This window comes from Oncorhynchus clarkii, chromosome 1 (assembly GCF_045791955.1).
Source record: "Oncorhynchus clarkii lewisi isolate Uvic-CL-2024 chromosome 1, UVic_Ocla_1.0, whole genome shotgun sequence".
Classification (NCBI taxonomy): domain Eukaryota; kingdom Metazoa; phylum Chordata; class Actinopteri; order Salmoniformes; family Salmonidae; genus Oncorhynchus; species Oncorhynchus clarkii.
In genome coordinates this window covers 54,648,680-54,664,797 of record NC_092147.1, presented here as the reverse complement: position 1 = coordinate 54,664,797, position 16,118 = coordinate 54,648,680, and positions in this window count along the sequence as shown.

The window sequence follows — 16,118 nt, the reverse complement described above, 5'->3', positions numbered from 1 at the left end:
TCTAACAGTATTTGGTTTTAAATATACTTAGGTATCAAAAGTAAATGGAAGTGCTTAAAATATACCTAAGCATCAAAAGTATAAGTATAACTATTTTTGTTACGCACGCCTCTATGAAGAGGGAACGCAACCCCCTGCTACAACTAAACTCTCTGTGAAGCGAAAGAGGTATGGACTGTAGGTGCGAGTAAGAATGACAACAGGCAGAATGTGGTACCGTTTTACAAGGACTTTATTCCTGTACACGGTAATATGGGGAAAAGGGGCTGGACGGAACCAAAGCAAAGAAAGTAAATCTCAAAGCCCCCCCCTCTCCTATCTTACCTGCCTACCCACCACTTACCTAATTTAGCACCACCTGGTGCCCTAACCAAAATACAGGGAGTGGTCCGCCCAGGTCTTACCTAGTGTGCCTAGACAGTGAATATACTACGGGTATATGTATGCCCGCGGGCCTCTTGCCAAAACACTCCCAAGGTGCCTTCCCCTTCCCCCCTGGGAACAAATGAAACAGAATATTACACAATTTTACAAACAAACTAAGAAACAAAGGACATCAACTAAGCTCTACCTGAGCAACAAACTCAGAACATACCCACTCTCAGCAATGAACTCCCAGCAAAATCAACCTCTAGCAAAAACTCTATCACAAACAATCGCTCAGCAATGACCTCAGCAAAATCTCTCTCAGCAATCCCTACCTCAAATCTCTCAGCAATCCCTACCTCCAAAAATCTCTCTCTCCTGAACAGAACACTAGCTTTTATATAGCTTCAGAAGGAATGAGTAATTGGAGACAGCTGCGTCTTGACGAGGGGGCGGGGTCAGCTCTTCAATTAGCCCTGGAGTCGACCAATCAGCTGCTTGAGGGTTTTCAGGAAGCCATTTCCTGAAATAAACACATGCACAAACAAACTACAACACAAACTGGGGAACGTAACACGCCCACCACAAAAATTGCAAACCTAGTTTTGCAATAACAAAAGCCATCGCTTCCCCAGTTAGTAAACCCGTGATAGGGCGTCAGCAACCACATTCGCTGAGCCCTTCACATAAGCTATCTGTACATTATATCCTTGTACAATCAGAGCCCACCGCATAAGGCGGCGGTTCTGGTTGTACATTTGCTTCAAGAACACCAATGGATTATGGTCCGTGAAGACCATAACAGGCAAGGCACTGGAGCCCACATATACCTCAAAGAACTGTAAGGCAAGCAATAAAGCCAGCGTCTCTTGTTCAATTGTAGAGTATCTTGACTGACACGAGTTGAACTTACGGGAGAAGAAACTGACGGGCCGATCCACTCCGTCTTCATCTTCCTGTAAGAGAACCGCTCCCACCCCCACTATACTAGCATCTACCTCCAACTTAAAAGGTTTGTCAAAGTTGGGGGCGGCAAGCACTGGGGCACTGCAAAGTAGCGCTTTAGCGGACTCAAAAGCGTAGTTACAGTCCTTGGACCACTTGAATGGTACCTTGGGACTAAGCAGAGATGAAAGGGGAGCTACTACCGTTGAGAAATTCTTACAAAAGGTACGATAGTACCCTACCATCCCCAGGAATCTGCGCAACTGGCGGCGAGTAGTGGGAGCAGGAAAAGCAACAATTGCTTCCACTTTGCCAGTTACTGGGCGCACTTGACCTCGTCCCACTTGTTTACCTTGTCATTCTGTAATAAATAAGCTACCTCACTTTTCATTACCTCCCTTTTCTTAGCATTAACCCGGTGTGGATGCTGACGTATAGGAACAGCGTTCCCCACATCCACGTCATGTTCCAAGGTGGATGTGCGACTTGGAATGTCCTGAAACACACTGAGAAAACTGTTTATCAATAGGATAAGATCCTTAGTTTGATCGCTATCCAAATGTTCCATTTGAGAGGGTAACTTCTTCAGCATCTCTGAATTACATAGGCGTTCACCTTGCTGTAACGTATGGCGTAACTCCAACCCGTCGTCCTTATCCTCATCTAGGTCCCAGCCAGGCTTCAGCACCACCGCAGCCACACTGGAGACGGCGGGCTGGACCGGCTTACTTGAGGAGCTGTCGGGAGAATCGCGCACATAATGTTTTCAGCATGTTAACATGACACACACGGGAAGAACACCTTCGATCTGGTGTCTTTATCACATAATTGGTGTCATTGAGTTTCTTTTCCACCAGATATGGTCCAGAAAAACGTGCTGACAGAGATGAGCCAGGGATTTACAACAAAACTAAAACTTGATCCCCTGGTGCAAATGAACGGCCAACAGCCTTTTTGTCATAATGCAACTTCATGCGTTTTTGAGACGAGGAGAGAGACTTTTGGGCTAACGCACATGCGGTGTGCAGTCTCTCCCGCATCTTACTGACATATTCCAACACATTTTTTAGGGGCGCTACTGGGTGTAGGAGATAAGATATGCTCCTTCAAAACTTTAAGCGGACCCCGTGGGGTGTGTCCAAACACAAGGTCAGCAGGGCTGAACCCTAAGGACTCTTGTATCGTTTCCCTTATAGCAAATAGGACAAAGAGCACCCCCTCATCCCAATCAGTACTGGTATCCATACAATACTTGCGTAGCATTGCCTTCAGCGTCTGATGCCAGCGTTCTAGAGCCCCTTGACTCTCTGGATGATACGGACTAGAGACCTGGTGGGAAATACACAATGTCTTTAACACATTTGAAAACAGTTTAGACATGAAGTTGGATCCCTGATCAGTTTGGATTACTTTAGGGAGTCCAAACGTAGAGAAGAACTTCACTAGTGCCTTCACCACAGTCTTAGCCGTTATAGTACGGAGAGGAATAGCCTCTGGGTATCGAGTAGCACTGCACATTATTGTTAGTAGGAACTGGTTACCTGACCTGGTTTTCAGCAATGGACCTACACAATCAATTATCACTCTTTCAAACGGTTCACCCACCACAGGAATCGGGCAGAGTGGCGCTCGTGGAACTGTTTGATTCACTTTCCCAGTGAGTTGACATATGACATGTTTTACAAAATTGGACCACGTCAGACTTCAAACCTGGCCAGAAGAAATGACGAAGGACCCGGTTATAAGTCTGTGATCCCCAAGTGTCCAGACCATGCCTGGTCATGGGCGAGTGACAGCACCTGCTGTCGGAACGGTATAGGAACAACCACTTGACACACTTCACTCCAGTCATTAATGGTGTCATGAGATGCCCATTTACACATCAAAACTCCTGCTTCCATAAAGTAGGCGGTCTCTCTAGTTTTAGCTTCCTCAATGGAAATTACCGAAGCAAAACACTTGCGAAGACTGGTGTCTTCATTTTGACATTCAATCACCTTCTCTGGGGTGACAGACAAAAGAATGTCATGTAATTGGGGCACAATTTCGTTTTCCCCTGCCTTAGTTTTTACGGGGGTAAAAACTGTCGGCATTGCAGAAGGCATACTCGGTGCATTGTCTTCTACCTCAACATTCTCAAAAATAGAACTAGCCAAATCCACCACATCTCCTAGCTTGCGAGATTGTGCCCTCGTTAACACACAAGCAGGAAAAACATGTGGAAATGCTTGAACCAATTTCTCATCTGTAGTTCTGATTTCTGGATTGTCTACTACCTCTAACACAGGAATGACGTTACCACCAGCAATATCATTCCCTAGTAGCAATGTGACTCCTTTTACTGGGAGTGTAGATACTACACCAACATGGAAACGTCCTGATACCAAGTCTGACACTAAGTGGACCCAGTGTAATGGTACAGGCACGGTTTTTGTCTCTATCCCCTGTAATATGACATGTGAGCCACAATACGTTTCAGGAGACCAGGGTAAAGCATCAGTAATGATTACTGACTGCGCCGCCCCAGTGTCTCGTAGGATTTGGATAGGCTTTTGATCAGCTTGTTCTCCTGTTAAGGAAACATAACCGGCTGAGATAAACGGAGCATAGACAGGATCCGGTTTCTCAAATGCTGAATCAACTCGATCCAATGGACGAGCCAAAGACTTGACTAAACCCAAACTTTTCATTTTTGGGGACGGTGACTGGGACTGTTACGGTTTATTTTTCAAAACTGGGCAGTCCGCAATCACGTGACCCTTTTGGTGACAGTAAAAACATTCACGGATTTCATGAAAAGGCTTGGGGAGAGGAAGGAAGGAAAAGCGACCTGAACGAGGAACTGATGACGTAATCGTCCGGCCTTCAAAACGTGGTGCACCAAAGACAGTCTTGTGTGTCAAAGCGTACTCATCTGCCAACACTGCTGCTTGGGCCAATGTCACCACTTTCTGTTCATTTAAATTAACTACTATTCTATCTGGGAGGTTGCCTTTAAAGTCCTCCAACAGCATCAACTCCTTAATATCAGCAAAGGTGTTAGCTTTGCTGGCTGAACACCAGCGACTAAATAGAGACTCTTTGTCCCTAGCAAATTCAACAAATGTACGGTGAGATGTTTTTTTGTGGTTCCTGAAGCGCTGTCTATAAGCTTCAGGCACCAACTCATAAGCCCGCAACACGGTAGTTTTAACTGTATCGTAGTGTAAACTGTCTCCCAGGGAGAGAGCAGCTACTACTTCCTGGGCTTTCCCAGACAATTTACATTGTAACAGGAGCGGCCAAACCTCGAGTGGCCAATGCAGCGCAGCGGCCACACGCTCAAACGCAGAGAAATAAGAATCCACTTCCGACTCTCGGAATGGAGGGACTAAAGCTATGTTTTTACTCACATCGAAGTGGGTTGGATGATGAGCAGCTTGTGGAGTCGCACTGGAGCGAGCGTCTAGCTCCAGTTGTCGGATCCTCACCTCCTTGTCAGCTTCTATTCTCCTAATTTCAAGTTCAAAATTAATCTGTCTTTCTTTATCTTTTTGCTCCATTTCAAACCGAGCCAGCCTGACCTTCAGCCTAGCAGTTCCATCTGAACGACGCGAAGCAGAAGATAAAGGATCGAATCGGGGCAATGTAAAAGGGGTACGAGGAACCCCTTCCTCCGCCTTGTCCTCCGACTTGGCATCGGAAGGTCTACCCGTCTCCTCTCCTTGCAATGAGAGAATCCGTTCTCTTACTAAACCCTCCCTGACTAGCACCAAAAGCTCAGGGACAACAAATCCATAATGGTCAGCTATAGCTTTAAGGTCTACTTTTAAGAAACCTACCCAAACAATCAATAGAGGGAGCTTCAAAAAACTTGGAGATGGCTGAGGCAGCCATCTTATACAATGCAGTCTACTGAACACACTAACTAAACAAGTCATCCAAACTCACAACCTACCATCACACCTCAATCACTAACCACAGAGAGCTCAGAGCAGCAGGGTCCGGTGGGTTTAATGGAAAGATCCCGGATGAGCCCCCATTATGTTACGCACGCCTCTATGAAGAGGGAACGCAACCCCCTGCTACAACTAAACTCTCTGTGAAGCGAAAGAGGTATGGACTGTAGGTGCGAGTAAGAATGACAACAGGCAGAATGTGGTACCGTTTTACAAGGACTTTATTCCTGTACACGGTAATATGGGGAAAAGGGGCTGGACGGAACCAAAGCAAAGAAAGTAAATCTCAAAGCCCCCCCTCTCCTATCTTACCTGCCTACCCACCACTTACCTAATTTAGCACCACCTGGTGCCCTAACCAAAATACAGGGAGTGGTCCGCCCAGGTCTTACCTAGTGTGCCTAGACAGTGAATATACTACGGGTATATGTATGCCCGCGGGCCTCTTGCCTAAACACTCCCAAGGTGCCTTCCCCTTCCCCCCTGGGAACAAATGAAACAGAATATTACACAATTTTACAAACAAACTAAGAAACAAAGGACATCAACTAAGCTCTACCTGAGCAACAAACTCAGAACATACCCACTCTCAGCAATGAACTCCCAGCAAAAAGAACCTCTAGCAAAAACTCTCTATCACAAACAATCGCTCAGCAATGACCTCAGCAAAATCTCTCTCAGCAATCCCTACCTCCAAAATCTCTCAGCAATCCCTACCTCCAAAATCTCTCAGCAATCCCTACCTCCAAAATCTCTCAGCAATCCCTACCTCCAAAAATCTCTCTCTCCTGAACAGAACACTAGCTTTTATATAGCTTCAGAAGGAATGAGTAATTGGAGACAGCTGCGTCTTGACGAGGGGGCGGGGTCAGCTCTTCAATTAGCCCTGGAGTCGACCAATCAGCTGCTTGAGGGTTTTCAGGAAGCCATTTCCTGAAATAAACACATGCACAAACAAACTACAACACAAACTGGGGAACGTAACAATTTTCAACATGCTAATGGGCAACCAGAAGGCACACTTTCTTGTTTTTTTATTTATTCACGAATAGCCAGTGGGCACACTCCAACACTATGATATAATTTACAAATTAAGCATTTGTGTTTAGTGAGTCAGCCAGATCAGAGGCAGTAGGGATAACCAGGGATGTGCTCTTGATAAGTGTGTGAATTGGACTATTTTCCTGTCAAAATGTAATGTCCATCAGAGCTAGTGCCAGAGAATTTAATGTTAATTTCTGTACCAAAAGACTCTTCCAATGTCGTTTTAATTAATTTAGTAGCACGCCCAATCGGCCTCACAACCGCAGGCCACGTGTACGGTGTCAAGTGGGCGAGCGGTGTGACCAGAGTGCCCAATGCAAAATTGCATTAGGTCAATGGCAATTTGAATGCACAGAAATACCGTGACGAGATCCTGAGGCCAAGTGTCGTGGCATCCATCCGCCGCCATCACCTCCTGTTTCATTATGATAAGGCACAGCCCAATGTCTCAATGATCTGTAAACAATTCCTGGAAGCTGAACACAACAGACTTGTTTACGTGCCTCTGTGCGTTTTGTTGACAGTTCCCCCCCCCCCAAGGTGCGGACTCCGGCCGCAAAACCTAAACCTATAGGGGAGGGTCTGGGTGGGCATCTGTCAGCGGTGGCGGCTCTGGCGCGGGACGTGGACCCCACTCCACTTAGGTGGCGCCTTAGGAGCAGCGACCCTCGCCGCCGACCTCGGACTGGGGACCCTTGCAGCGGGCCCCGAATAGGCGGGAGACTCCGGCAGCGCCGGACGGGCGGGCGGCTCCGGCAGCTCCTGACTGATGGGCGGCTCCGGCAGCTCCTGACTGATGTTCGGCTCCGGCAGCTCCTGGCTCCTGACTGACGGTCGGCTCCGGCAGCTCCTGACTGACAGGCGACTCCGGCAGCTCCTGACTGGAGGGAGACACTGGAAGCGCCAGACAGGCGGGAGAACCTGGAGGGAGGAGACGGAGAGACAGCCTGGTGCGTGGGGCTGCCACAGGACCCACCAGGCTGGGGAGACCTACAGGAGGCCTTGTGAGTGGAGGAGGCACCGGATGGACCGGGCTGTGGGGGAGCACTGGAGCTCTGGTGCGCAGCCTTGGCACCACTCCTCCAGGCTGGATGACCACTTTAGCCCGGACCCTCCAGAGTCCCAAGAAATAGAAAACATAGAAATAGAAAAATAAATAAAAAATATAGAACACAAAACATATAATGCCCACCCCGACTCACAACCTGACCAAACTAAAATAGAGACATAAAAAAGGAACTAAGGTCAGGCAGGACGTGACACAAATTTTATGCAGCAAATTATTGAAAATAAAGTGAACAATGTATCGCTCTACACAACCCACAATACAGGGGTTAATGCAGAGCGTGTGCTAAAAATTGAACAAATCATGAGTCATGTAAGACATACGGGGAGACTCTACAATGGTCACAACTGGTATCCCGTCTTGTGGATGATTCTGAAGAACTAGAAACATCCATGTCTAAGATTTTAGTTTATTTGTTTGAAACATCATTTAATATTAACATGTATCATATTTGTTGTTTTTATACTTATATAATTCAAATACTTACAAATTCAGTGATATAAGCCTGTAAATGTAAACCAAGTTTACAAGGTTTTGCATGCATGGGTCATTGAGAAAACGGGTACTAATAACCTGCTACGTATCCTGAAACGTAATACTTAAAATGAAATGTTCTCGTTATTTGAAAGGGGCTCATTGATGTTATTGTACATCAGAGAGGCAAGAATGATGGCGGAGCAGATGTTAAAAAACATTTATTATACCCCCTCTAACCCAGGGTCTTATGAGGGGAAGGAGAGGTTCCAGAGAGCTATAGCCGAAGAAACAGGTAGCAGGTTAGGCGCTGCTCAAGTGAATGAATGGCAAGCTGTGTGAAAACAATTTCCACAAAATAGTTTTTTCTACTCATCCCTTGTCCCAGTTTCAGGCGGATCTATGTGACATGCAGGCCCATGCAGATAAAAATGATGGAAATCAATACATGCTAACGGTTATAGATAGTTTATCTAAAATAGCATTTGTAAGGGTCTTAAAAAATAAGAGTGGGGAAGAGGTGACCCCTGGCCTTTGACTCTATCTTAAAGGAAGGAGGAGCACCCAAGAAAGTGCATACGGACGGCGGTAAAGATTTTTTTTATAATACTTTTCAGAAACTCATGAAGAAGCACAATATCATACATTTTGCTACAGGTTCGGATTTGAAAGCTTCAGTTGTTGAACTTTGAAGGATGTGGAAATACTTTACTGCTCACAACACCCATAGATATGTGGATATAGTTCAAGATTTAGTAAAGGGTTATAACTACAGCTACCATAAGAGTATACGGATGAAGCCCTCTGAGGTCTCTTCTGAAAACTCTTTTCAAATCTTTAAAAATGTGTATGGTTTGTTCCCCCTTCGCAGTAAGAAAAAAAAATATTTTAAATTCATAGTGGGGGACCTGGTACGTGGGGGACCTTGGTATATCCAAGTTGAGGGGTGTTTTCGAATAAAATATGAGCAAGGTTACAGCGATGAGCTGTTCACAGTTACCACGTGTACCCCGTCTACACGTTAAAAGATTATGATTTGAAGCTTATAGAAGGGTTCCTTTTATGAGAAGGAACTCCAGAAGGTACAGTTGGGTAAAGATAAAGTATTTCACGTGGAGGAGATTCTGGATCAAATGAGACAAAAGGGAAAAAAATGGGTGTTGGTCCGTTGGAAAAACTGGCCACAAAAGTTCAACGGTTGGGTATTAGAGGACGATGTGGTGGAGGAAGTGGGGGTTAACTTAAACCCTCATGCATGATAAAAACAGCATAATTCGAGTGTACACAGGAGTGCATCATGGAGCACAATGTATTTTACCTGACTCTCTCCAGTAATGCATCTGCACATATATACTGTATATAATTTGTTTTTATAAACATAATACAAATAAATTAAAATGGTTATGGTACACAACCACAATCTCGACCCTAACCGCTATGTCTCATATTATGTTGATCAAGTGGGTAATGGATTACCCGGTTATCATGGAACCCCTACCATGTAGTATGGTGCGGGGATAGGAGGTATATTTCGTAACCTCTTTAGGATGGTTTTACCGTTTATGAAGAGAGGCCTCAGCATAGCCAAACCACATTTAAAATCAGCGGCCAAAAATATTTTGAGGTGGTGGCCAATGATAAGACTAGACAGGCTTCATCAGATCCTGAGCATCAAGAAGGCTTGGGTCTTATGCTGTTGTCTCGAAGACTAAAAAAGAGACCTCCGGGTTTAAGGCGTAGGCCGGCCCTTAAAAAGCGGAGGTTAACCGTTAACCTCACTAGGGTACGTGGGACGGTAGCATCCCACCTGGCCAACATCCAGTGAAATTGCAGAGCGCCAAATTCAAAAACAGAAGTACTAATTTTAAAAATTAATAAAAACATACAAGGGTTTAAAGATTAACTTCTTGTTAATCCAACCACAGTGTCAGGTTTCAAAAAGGCTTGATGGGGAAAGCATACCATGCGATTATCTGAGAACAGCACCCAGCAGACAAATCATTACAAACAGTAACCAGCCAAGTAGAGGAGTTACACAAGTCAGAAATAGCGATAAAATGAATCACCTACCTTTGGTGATCTTCATATGGTTGCACTCACAAGACTCCCATTTACTCAAATGTTTGTTTTGTTCGATAAAGTCCCTGTTTATATCAAAAAACCTCAGTTTTGTTTCGTGCGTTTTGTTAATTTAATCCACAGGCTCAAACGCAGTCACAACAGGCAGACGAAAAATCAAAATAGTATCCGTAAAGTTAGTAGAAACATGTCAAACGGTGTTTATAATCAACCCTCAGGTTGTTTTTAGCCTAAATAATCTATAATATTTCAACCGGACAATATAACGTTGTCAATATAAAAGGTAAACAAGAAAGGCGCACTCTCGGTCGTGCACATGAAAAAGCTCTGGGACTTTCCACTATCCACTCATTCATTGAGGTCTTACTCTCTCATTTTTCAGAATACAAGCCTGAAACAATTTCTAAAGACTGTTGACATCTAGTGGAAGCCATAGGAAGTGCAATTTGAGTCCTAAATCAATGGATACTGTAATGGCATTCAATTGAAAAATACAAACAAAAAAATCCCACTTCCTGGATGGATTTTTCTCAGATTTTTGCCTACCAAATCAGTTCTGTTATACTCACAGACATTCTAACAGTTTGGAAGCTTTATTCCATCCAAATCTACCAATTATATGCATATCATAGCTTCTGGGCCTGAGTAGCAGGCAGTTTACTTTGGGCACGCTTTTCATCCGGAAGTGAAAATAGTTCCCCCCACCCTAGTGAAGCTAAGAGAAACTCAGTAAGTCGAAGACGGCGTAAAGCGAGGAGGTCTGGACCAAAAACTGCAAAAAGAATACTCAGAAGTATTTTCTAAAAGAACAAGCAACTTGTGTATTTTATACCGCATGTCCTCTGAAGCTATAAAGACAGAGCTCGATCTTTTCACGGCCCCCTTAACCCAATTTTCAATAGATAGGTCTGTTATGTGGAGAAAGCCCCACTCTCTGCTATTACAGACAACAGTCCTATAGAATTTTTCATCCCAGGCCATGGTGACAACTACCTGGACCTCAACAACAGTTTATTAAATGTACATCTCAAAGTGACCAAAAGAGTTGGTACTAATATTGCAAATGATGCCAAAGTGAGTCTCAATAATTACCTCTTGGCAACCATGGATGTGACTTTGGGTGAACGCCTTATCAGTCAAACCAGTGACACCTATCCTTATAGGGCTATCCTGGAATGTTTACTAAACTACTCCGAAGACACTCTGAAACAATTCAGCGCTGGGCTGTTTAGCACGGATACTGCAGGAGGATCTATGGAAGACAGACCCCACCACCGGTGAAAACAAAGGACTGGAGGCACGTGCTCGCTACTGTGCTGAATCTCGGGAGTTTCTTCTGCTAGGGCCTATACACTCTGACATTTTCTTTCAAGAACGTTTACTCTTAAATTCAGTTGATTTAAGGCTAAAATTAACCAGGGCCAAGGATGAGTTTTGTCTGATGTCTGCCCAGGACGGTAACTTTAGTTTAAAAGTGTTGGGGGCTACGCTTTTTATTAAAAAAAAGTGTCTGCATCTCCGGCCATTCGTCTGGGTCATTCACATGCTTTGATGAAAGGAAATGCCCTTTAACCTCTCCAAAGAATTACCATGAAAACCTTTAGCATACCGGTGGGCAGTAGAATCTGTAGTCAAGAAAACCTTTTTCTAGGCCCTACCCCGCTACATGGTTATAGGCTTGGTTGATCATGCCTCTAATACGGGCAGCTTGCATAAAAACCCCTTTAATTTTCAACACTTCAATGCAGAGTATGTAGCTCTCTGTCAGGGCGGACGTCAGGTCCCTGCTAAAGGCTTTCCAATCACAATTTAATAACAACATATCTGTGTGAGAATTATACAATCTATTCCTGGCTATCGGGAGTTATCTAAAAGATTTCTCTTTACCTATTGACAGAAATTATTTTTCAGAGGGTTACACATTGTATGCGTTCAATTTATCACCGGATGATGACACCTCAGGAAATCTGTCTGTGGTGTCCCAAGGTAACCTCAGGCTGGAAATGCGTTTCCGTACACCTTTAACTTGTACAGTTTAATATGATTGTTTATGCATGCTCTGATTCAATCTTGGAAGTGAATTCCTGAAGACAAGTCTTAGTGGATTATTATTAAGATATTTAAGATTGTTGAGCAAAAACATGAATACTCAAGAGCTAGAAGGTCTCATGAGCCGCTGGATTGGAAAACAATTTTGTGGAGTATGGGCTTGTGATGAACTACCTATTGAGAAATGGAAGGAGCGACCGGTCATGTTTTTGGTCAATACTCCTCCTAAACACATGTCGGGTGAACAATTGCTAGCTGTGACATTAGAAGATGAAGGAGGAAGATCTACTACAGCATCAAACAAGTACAATAACCTTTTCACTACATGTGGTCAACACTGTGTACTCTACCTATACCAAAGAGCCCGTGGAGTTTCTTTTGAAGATGTTATGTCTCTTTATAATGATGATTTAAGAAGTAATGATAGCACCGTAGATTGTTTTGTTAGAAAATATCAAAAGTGTTCAAGTATGTGTCCTTTAATTAAGACCCTGTAATCAAGGCGTATGCTCACGTCAAATGTTTAAAGAATGTCACAAATGTTAAATTGTATCAAATAAAATTTATTGAATTTAATCTAAAGTAATTCAAAAGCCATTCAAAGTCTAACCACCCTGAGAGATCAGGATTAGGAAAAGGTCCGGAGGCGTTGAGGACTCATCCATAAATTAGTTATCATCAGCCCTTTCAAAAGGGGGAGGGGTTGCAAGAACATCTTTAGGGGTGCTGTAGCTCTTTGAAGGGTTTTGTTTTAAAGTTTGAATCTGTTGGTGAAGCTTATAGTTTGCTAGACCTGAGAGTGGAATGTTGAGGACTGCCAGGGCTTTAAGAAACTTACGCCACCCAGGAGGTCTTCTATCCTCAACAATCTGGTGGTGAAGCTTATAGTTTGGTAAACCTGAGAGTGGAATGTTGAGGACTGCCAGGGCTTTAAGAAACTGACCAGGAGGTCTTCTGTCATCAGCAACCTTGTGGGCTGCTGTGGTACTTTTAAGCAAGTCCATCATATGAGAACCCCTGACAACATCCCCCTGAAAGATAAACTCTCCTTTTTAATTCCAAGTAGCGTCCCCCTTTGAGTCTTTTATCTTGTTCATAATGTATCTAACATTTTTCCTGTTACGTGCTGGAACATGTGTCAACATGTCATGCATAACATTATCTTAAACATCCATTTGATCTTCCACCGGTAAGATCACCGGTCCAGGCATTACAGGGGCATGGCTCTCTCTATGCGCGTCATCCTTTAAGGGTTCCGGTAGGGAAAGCAATAAATGGGTGGACTCTCTCATCTTGTTTAACCAAGGCCAAATACCTTTGCAGGAGGTTTGTGTGTTTTTGGACCTTATCATAGGGATTCAAACCTTTTCTGTTCAAAATATCCTTCATGGCCATATCCAAATCATTTCCCGCTGTTTGTCTGATACATTGCAAGGACCATGTGATTGCTGTTTAAGTCTATCCAACTCTTGTTGAGGCACTAAGTACATTTTATTTGCCATCACACTCTGTGTTCAAACCCCACTTCTGGCAGCAATAAGGCTGGTGGTGAAGGGCACGGCTATACTTAGTAAAGGTAGAAGAAAACCCCCAGACTGTTGTATGGTATGTCTTTTCTTTTGAAGACTGGCCCTTTTATTGGCAAATAGTTTGATTGCGGTCTTTTGTCTCTTTAATTTTTTTAATTGGGTCAGGGTGAGTGGAATGTGTCCTTCGAGAAGATTCAAAGCAATCTCACATAGTGATAATATGAGATCTGAAGAACAATGACCCAAGATGGCCTTCTGTTCTTTAGGGGCAGCCCCAACTAGGGATCTCAAGAGCGGTAGGTTTCTTTTTAAACACAGAGACATATTGGTTACTTTTCAGGAATGTAAAACTGTCGGCCACTCCCACAGAAACAATCCTGTTCTGATCAGGTGTTCTGGAGTATTTGATTTTAAATCCACAATTAAATAAGAAAATGGTGCTTTGGTAGCGTCCTCATAGCTTTCCATGAAGTAGGATTTCCTTCCAGGGTACATATGCTGAGCTAGAGTGTTTATTTGTAGTTTGTCTCTAGGGTTTTGAACAAAACCAAGTAATTGGCGTTCAAACTAATGGTACGGCTATATTTACCTTGGTGAAACACATTTTGTACCAAGTAAAGCACTGACAGGTTTCGATGATGAGTATATTGAGTAAAAGCTTGTGCAATTTCAGGATTTTTGCTACCGGCAAATAGCATATCGTCCAAAACCAGCAGATTGTTTTTATGAGGTAAAAGTTCATCATCAGACAGGGATGTGGGTATTCCTTCAACAAACTTGATTTTTATTTCCCTCAATAACTCATCATACAAAGGTTGATAACATGAATATCACCACACAATATTGTCAGGTTTCTGAGATAACACATGTGTCACGCCCTGACCTTAGAGATCCTTTTTACGTCTCTATTTTGGTTTGGTCAGGGCGTGAGTTGGGGTGGGCATTCTATGTTTTTGTGTTCTATGTTTTCTATTTCTGTGTGTTTGGCCGGGTGTGGTTCTCAATCAGAGACAGCTGTCTATCGTTGTCTCTGATTGAGAACCATACTTAGGAAGCCTTTCCCCACCTGTGTCTTGTGGGTAGTTGTTTTGTGTCTTTCTGCACCTGACAGGACTGTTTCGGTTTTCGTTCATTCGCCTTGTTATGTCAGTGTTCAGTTCTAATAAAAGCATGAACATGTACCACGCTGTTCTTTGGTCCTCTCCTTCCAACAGCCGTTACAACATGTTCAGAATTCTCTAAAATACTTTTTACAAAACAAGTTTCATCGGTATTGGATGGGCCTGCGATTAAGGCCGAAAATGGTAGTTTTAACCTGGGATCAAAACCTTCTTCAGCAGCCATTATATCTTAAGGTTTAATTAAGACACACGGGGCTTCACGTAGGTCAACTTTGCTTAAGTCAGTAAGCAAAGGGCAAGGTGGTCCCGTCAGGTAAAAGCAAAATCTTGTCATAGACTACCCAGAATCTTTTAGTATTTTTTTATATTTTAGTATTTTTTTATATTTAGTATATTTTAGTATTTTAGTAATCTTTTAGTTTAATTTTTTTGTTTTAGACCCACTGGTCATTACGTAGATGGAACCCCTTTTTATCCCTATCAATCTTTTTGTAGGAGTTCAAAATGTCCAATTCACTATTCCGGTCATTTATGAACCCCTCACATAAGCGTGTGATTAATTCCAAGTTTACACGCAAGGCATTTTCATAGATTTGAGTCAGGTCTTTGATACCGTTGTGTACTCTATCGCCCGCCCTGCTGATCATGCTCTATCTGAACTACAGTATGCTTTCATTATTTTGCAGAAAAAATGTATTGACCTTAAATTATGATTGAATACATGGATAACTAAGTATATGTTTTCTAGAGTACACAAAAATGATTCAAGTCTACGTACCTAGTACGGTGTATTTTTGTTTAAAACATATTGAGTTAATTAAGATGCTGAATATAAAAAGGGGCTTCTTCTATAGAAATAGGTCAGGCCTCTTGCTTAATAGTACCAAGCAGCCATGTTCTTACTGGTCCTAGACTATTGCAAAATCATATGAATACAGCTGCCACTTCATTAAAGCCTTTAGATGCATTTGACCATTGACCACTTTAATTTATTATGGGTACAGGTTCAGTACCCATCCTTGCAATCTCTATTATAAAGTAGGTTGACCCTCTGAGGTCACGTAGGTCAATTTGTTGCTCTCTTTGCCTTTCTAAAGCTCTTTTACATTGAATAGCCGTTCATCCCTGTTACACCTTGATGTGATGGTTCCCTATGTCTGTACATGTTTATAATCCACATAGTGTGAATAGTGGTTTCCATAAAGTTATTACCCCCCTAAACTTGAATCTGAAATGACCTTTATGATCTTTTGGGTTCTAATCCCCCTCTTTCAAAATCCCCACTGTGAACAAATCTTTAACATTCATTATCCTTCACTATATTTATCCCTAAACCTCCCACAATAACTATTGTCTTTTGTTAGTCTCAATGACCTTACTGACAATATCAAAGTTTTCCAAATACATTGTTGGAGACAGTTTCCATGTCTTTCATTATGCAAACATTTGTTTATTAGATTGTATTTCTCATGAAAAATAATGTTGTTTTAATTCTATATGGTTCATG